The 6,450-nt window shown below is 39.2% G+C and overlaps 1 protein-coding gene across 1 annotated transcript in view; it reads left to right on the plus strand.

Annotated features, from left to right (window-relative positions):
* The window catches only part of Nufip2 (nuclear FMR1 interacting protein 2), a 27,831-nt gene that overhangs the window by 8,076 nt on the left and 13,305 nt on the right, over positions 1–6,450 (plus strand). The gene's annotated exons all lie outside the window — the stretch shown is intronic.

The following is a 6,450-nucleotide window of genomic DNA, read 5'->3' on the forward strand; positions in this document are numbered from 1 at the left end:
CCTGCCTCTGCCTCCCGAGTGCTGGGATTAAAGGCCTGCGCCACCACACCCGGCTTTGATCAGCCTTGTAAAGACCAGGTTTTTGGTTTTGGTTTTTTTGAGTCTTCTGTAGTAGAAAAGTCATGTAAAGGAACCAGTGCTAGACTTGGTGGACTGTGTTTGTTCCAGTTATATGGAAAGTCTAAAGAAAGATAGTTGCTTCATCATTCATAATAAGAAGGGACCATATATACTTCAAGTTTCAGGCTAATGACTGAATATAACTTTTATTTTAAGAATTTGCTGTGGTGGTGCCTTTAAATCTTTGTTCCCTAACTACTTAATAAATGCCAGGCAGGGAATTAAGAACTTCCATAAAATGTATCCATAAAATGTATTTTCTGACACAGGGCAATGGTGGTGCAATCCTAGCAGCATTTGGGAAGCAGAGGCAGGAGGATTTCTGAGTTGAGGACAGCCTGGTCTACAGAGCAAGCTGTAGAGTAGCTAGGGCTACACAGAGAAACTTTGTCTTGAAAAAACCCAAAACAAACCACAAACTCAACAGCCTCCACCTAGAAACCCTAACCCTACCAACAGAACTCTTGGGAGCTGATAGAGATGGTTTTCAGTAGGCAGAGGCACCAGCTTCCAAGCCTTATGACCGGATTTCCAATTCCTGGCTCCCACAAGGGGTCCTCTGACGTCCACACTTAAGTCATGGTAGACCCCTTACCTGGAAAATTAAAGAAAAATTGCTGAATAGCATAACTTTCCTTTTTCTGGAGACAGGATTTTTTTGTCTAACTCTGGCTATCCTGGAACTGGTTTTGTAGACCAGAGACCCATCTGCCTCTGCCTCCAGAATGCTGAGATTGAAGGCGTCCTCCATCACACCAAGAGAAAACAGTAGTTTTTATTTGCATCCTTTCATCTCTTTTACTCTTTTGGGTATAAACAAACATCTAGTACATACTGCAGGTGGTAATTTGTTTTTAGAGACAATCTATATATTCCTGGCTATCCTGGAACTAGCTCAGGATAGCCATGTAGATTAGGCTGGCCTTGAACTCAAATACCTGCCTGTCTCTGCCTTCTGATTGCTAGTATTAAAGGTGAATGCTGCTTTTTAATTAAATACTGGTTGTAGGAAAAAGGAGCCCATCATATTGAAGGGATGAAAAACTACATTTTCTCTAGAAGAATAACTGACTTTTTAAAAAAGATGAAATTATTTACTTAGTTAGTTTTTCGAGACCCGGTTTCTCTGTGTAGCCCTGGCTGTCCTGGAACTCACTCTGTAGACCAGGCTGGCCTCAAACTCAGAAATCCACCTGCCTCTGCCTCCCCAGTGTTGGGATTAAAGGCGTGCGCCACCACTGCCTAACTAAGAAGACTAATTTGTGTTTGAACTTTTTAGTCTGCTTTTCTGTTTGCACCACACCAGTCCTTGTGAATTTTAGAAGAGTATGTCAGATCTTCTCGATCTGTGGTTGCAGATGTCTGAGCCACCATGAAGGTACTGGGAACCAAACTTGGGAAGAACACAAGCATACTTAACTACTATAGCCTTATTTCCAGCCCAGCTTTTTTTTTTTTTTTCCTATCAAAGAATTTTTATATGTATGTGTGTGTGTGTCTGTCTGATTGTCTGTGTTGGTGTACAGGAGCTTTTGGGTGTTAACAGGATATTGGGTCTTCTGGAGGAGGAGTTACAGGCAGTTGTGAACTGTTCAGTGTGGGTTCTGGGAATGTAATTTGGGGTCCACTGCAAGAGCAGGAGGTGCTTCTAAAGGCTGAGCCATCTCCCAGCCTTTTATAAAGTGAAATACTGTGACAGTATTTTCACATCACTCCTCCCTTTTCAAACTTAATGCTGTGTCCCCAAAACCACAACCTCTTTTTTTTTTGGTTTTTGGTTTTTTTTTGGGTTTTTCCAGACAGGGTTTCTCTGCGTAGTCCTGGTTGTTCTGGAACTCACTCTGTAGACCAGGCTGGCCTCGAACTCAGAAATCCAACTGCCTCTGCCTCTCTAGTGCTGGAATTAAAGGTGTGCACCACTATACCCGGCTAAAGCACAACCTCTATATTTTTACCCATATAGCCTTACACACACATAAGAATATATAATGGTTAAGTCTTAAATGTTTGTTTAGGACTGGCTGTTTTCCTACTTTCCTAGCAAAGACAGGGAAAGTTCTCAGTGTCCGTTAATTCCTGAAGATCTTCATCTGGAGGGTAGGACCTTGGGATTTCCCCCAGTAGTTTGCCTTTCTTGATCTGCAAACTGAAAGACATGTACTTTTTATTTTTTTATTTATTTTTATTTATTTATTTACTCTTTAAAAGGAGTTAGGTGTTGTGGCATACCCTTAGTCCCAGCAGACTACTGTATTCCAGGCCAACCTTGTCAATATAGACACTTAAGGACAGCTAGGGCTACAAGGTAGAGGACAAGAAGGGGTGGCTGAGGTTGACTAACTTTCTTTAAAGTTTTTATTTAAAGGCATACACCACTATAGCTGTTGATTTAGAGAAGCATGTTAGGAATATTGACAGGTCAAGATTATTTTGACTTGTTCTCCAGGTCTCCTTGGAAAGAACAGTTTAGAAGCTGAAAGTAGAGCAGAAAAGAAATGCTTATTAGGTTCTTAAGGTGTGTTTAATTATATATGTTAAATTCTGTGAGGATAGTTGGGTGGTTTTGGTGTCATTTTCTGTGTCATCTGCTCTCTAGGGCCGACTATAGAAAATCAGTGTCTTGTAGTTGGTGATAATTAGGAAGGAGACGTTGAGATTTTGCTTCAGTAGGTGGTTAGTTGGTGTTTTTGTGTGGATTGTTTCTTAGAGGCAAGGATTTCATATTGCTCAGACTAGACCTGCAAAAAAATTTCCTTTTGTTCCCTTTCCCTTCCTTCCTTTCTTTTTAGTGTAGAAGTGATACAGAAACTAAATACCATTTTACATGGTTGCAGTTAGTTACACTGAGTTTATTTGTTTTGGTTTTTGGTTTTTCGAGACAGGGTTTCTCTGTATATCCCTGGCTGTCCTGGAACTCACTCTGTAGACCAGGCTGGCCTCAAACTCAGAAATCCTCCTGCCTCTGCCTCCCGAGTGCTGGGATTAAAGGCGTGCACCACCACGTCCAGCAGTTACACTGAGTTTAATAAATTATATTAGCTAAGCTAGAATTTTGCAGTTGAGCATTAATAAGTGATGAAACAGGTATTGTTTTGCTTAAATAGAACAGAACTGAGCAGATAATCATTCATTTCAGTTCCAGGAGAGCAGGTTCTTTGAATTACTACTAAATATTGGTTGGTTCAGCAGTGGTCCAGCCATCTCTGTAGTCTTTTATTTATTTATTTTTTAAACTTTAAAAGGAGAGTCATTTGAGCTGAGCTGGAATATCAAGAGTACCTGTTTATATATTGTTTTAAGTGTTCTGGTCTTTTCAGTGTTAAGTAGTAATTTACTATAAAGTTTAAGTTAGGCTTAGAATTGGAAGTTGTATGCATTTCCTGTAGCTTCAAAATTACACCATTCATCAACTTAATTTAGTAATATTAAGGAGGAGGGTGTGTTATATGTCATTTCAGTAGGAATGGCACATATTTTAGATTTAATATCAATAACTTGCAGTTATTTTAATTTTTCTTTTTAATGTAAAAGCTCATTGCAGTAAAAGATGTCAGATTAAAACATAAGGAACATACAGGATTTATAGTCCAGTTAGCTTTTTTTTTTTTTTTTTTTTTTTTTTTTTTTTTTTTGGTTTTTCGAGACAGGGTTTCTCTTTATAGCTCTGGCTGTCCTGGAGCTCACTTTGTAGACCAGGCTGGGCTGAACTCAGAAATCCGCCTGCCTCTGCCTCCCGAGTGCTGGGATTAAAGGCGTGCACCACCACGCCCGGCCAGTTAGCATTTTTTTCTTAGTTCTTCCTATATATTGTGCCATGCACTTTAAGAAAATGACCATTAGCCTGGTATGGTGTCATGATCAGTCAATCCTTTTTGTTTTTGTTTGTTTGTTTGCTTTTTTTCAAGACAGGGTTTCTCTGTGTAGCCCTGGCTGTTCTGGAACTCACTTTGTAGACCAGACTGGCCTTGAACCTAGAAATCCGCCTGCCTCTGCCTCCCAAGTTCTGGGATTAAAGGCCTGGTCTCAATCAATCCTTTAATCTTAGCATTCTACCAGTTTCAGGACAGCTACAGCTATATAGAGACCCCTCAGAAAGAAAGAAAGAAAAATAAATGACTTTTAAACTGAAAAACGAGCTTGGTTTGTATGAGCCTGTAATCCCAGCACTTGGGAGAGGAAGCAAGATCAGGAGTTTAATTAGACTTCAAGAATATCTGGAGATACATAAGATATATCTGAAAAAGAGAAGAATAAGACTTGGTTGGAGTAGAGTGTTTGCTTAGCATGCATGGATAATAAGCACTTCTATTTCCTCACACCACACATGTTTATCTTTGTGTGTATACCATGGTAGAGCAGTGCCAACTATCAACTGAAAGATAAAGTAATGCTTAGTGTCTTGGGGTTCTGATTTTGAGACGATCTCACTATGTAGATTAGCTTAGCCTAAAGAAACAACTGCTGCTGCTTCATGCATATGATCCCTGGCCCAGCTCATTTCTCCTTAGCATAAAAAAAATCTGAGGAGTCACTGTATTTTAATATTATGGCAGAGTCAAATCAACCTATCTCTGTTTGTTCCTCTCTTTTCTGGGGATTGAAATCAGGACCATAGCCATGTTAAGAAGGTATAACCTTCATTTCTTTTTAAAGCTGGGAATGTATATGTTGATCTTTCTCCATTCTTCTGTATCTGTATTTGCTTCTACATTTTAGCTATTATGATACCACCCTGAGCATGGATGTAGAAATAGCTTTTCTTGTGTTTTTGAGAAGTACTATACGGTTTTCCACAGCAGTTTTGCATTGTACTGCTAAGAGTACCCAAGGGTTTGGGTTGCTTCACTCTTGGCCAGCTCAGCTGCTGTTCAGTAGTCGCCATCCCATGGGTTATGAGGGTAGTATGTTGAAGTTTATACTTTTTTTTTTTAAATTATCTTTATGTGATGAATGGTTTGCCTACATCTGTATGTATGTATGCCATATGTACCTGGTATAGGCCAGAAGAGACACATTGAGACTGCAGTTAGTTACATACAATTCTGAGATCCCATGTGAGTGCTGGGAATTGAACCCAGGTCCTCTGGAAGAGTAGCTAGTGTTCTTAACTGGAGGGAGCCATCTTCCCTGCCCAGTTTATTTATAGCTTTCTGATGATTAATAATTTAACATTTTTTACTTACTTATTAATCATTTGTGTACCTATGCAAACATGTCTTAGTATTTGCCACAGTTAGATACACCACCTTGTACCCCTTTTGGAGGCAGCTCACTCATTAGCTCTGGTTGTCTTGAAACTCAATATGTAGACTAGGAGACCCATTTGTCTCTGCCTCCTAAACCCTGGGATTATAAGGCCTGTGTCATACCTGAGTTTTTGTTTTTTTAGTTGTTGAGATTTAGTGGTTCTTTCTTTTTAAATTTTTTGTTTTATTTTTATTTTATATATATGAGTACACTGTAGATGTTTTCAGATACCAGACACCAGAAGAGGGCATCAGATTCCATTACAAATGGTTGTGAGCCACCATGTGGTTACTGGGAATTGAACTCAGGAGCTCTGGAAGAGCAGTTAGTGCTCTTAACTGTTGAGCCATCTCTCCTGCCCTAGTGGTTATTTCTATATTCTGGATATTTTTTGATAAAAAGATACAATGATTTTGAGACGAGTCATTGGTTTAAAAATGGTTAAAATAATTTAAAGTCAAGTCTTTAAAGGAGATGGGAGTTGCCTATTTGGTTGAAAAGCTAACTTAAAAATTGATCTTGCCAGGCTCATTTCCACCAAAGCATCTCAAACATTCAAAATGCTGGTATTTTATAATAGTATTTTTAAAAAAGGTTATGTGTAGTAATTTAGCCCTTTACCAGTACTTTGGAAAGAAAGACCGAAGGCTCAGGAGTACACAGTCCAAGTTTTGTATAACCAAGCTTCAAAAACCAATGTAGCATTTTTGAAATTCTATCACTGGGTTCTATCTGTAGGACCTACATGGTAGACAGAGAGGACCAGCTCCTGTGGGTGCCTTGTGATCTTTTCATAGAGGTTGCATATACTTGCTTACTTATAAAATAAAACAATCTAATAGGAATTTGGGCTTTTTGCACAGGCCTGGGATCCCAGCTGCTGCTGAGGATGAGTCAAGATAATTTCAAATTTAAGACTTGTCTTAGCCATAGAAAAGTTTGAAGGGCAATCTAAGCAACATGGAGCAAAAGCGATTTAGGGCTTGAACCAATCATCTGCTCTTCAAAGTATCCACGTGGTAGCTCACATGTCTTAACATCAGTACCAGGGGATCGGGTCTAATGCCTTTTTTTTTTTTTTTT

Source organism: Mus caroli, chromosome 11 (assembly GCF_900094665.2).
Source record: "Mus caroli chromosome 11, CAROLI_EIJ_v1.1, whole genome shotgun sequence".
NCBI lineage: Eukaryota > Metazoa > Chordata > Mammalia > Rodentia > Muridae > Mus > Mus caroli.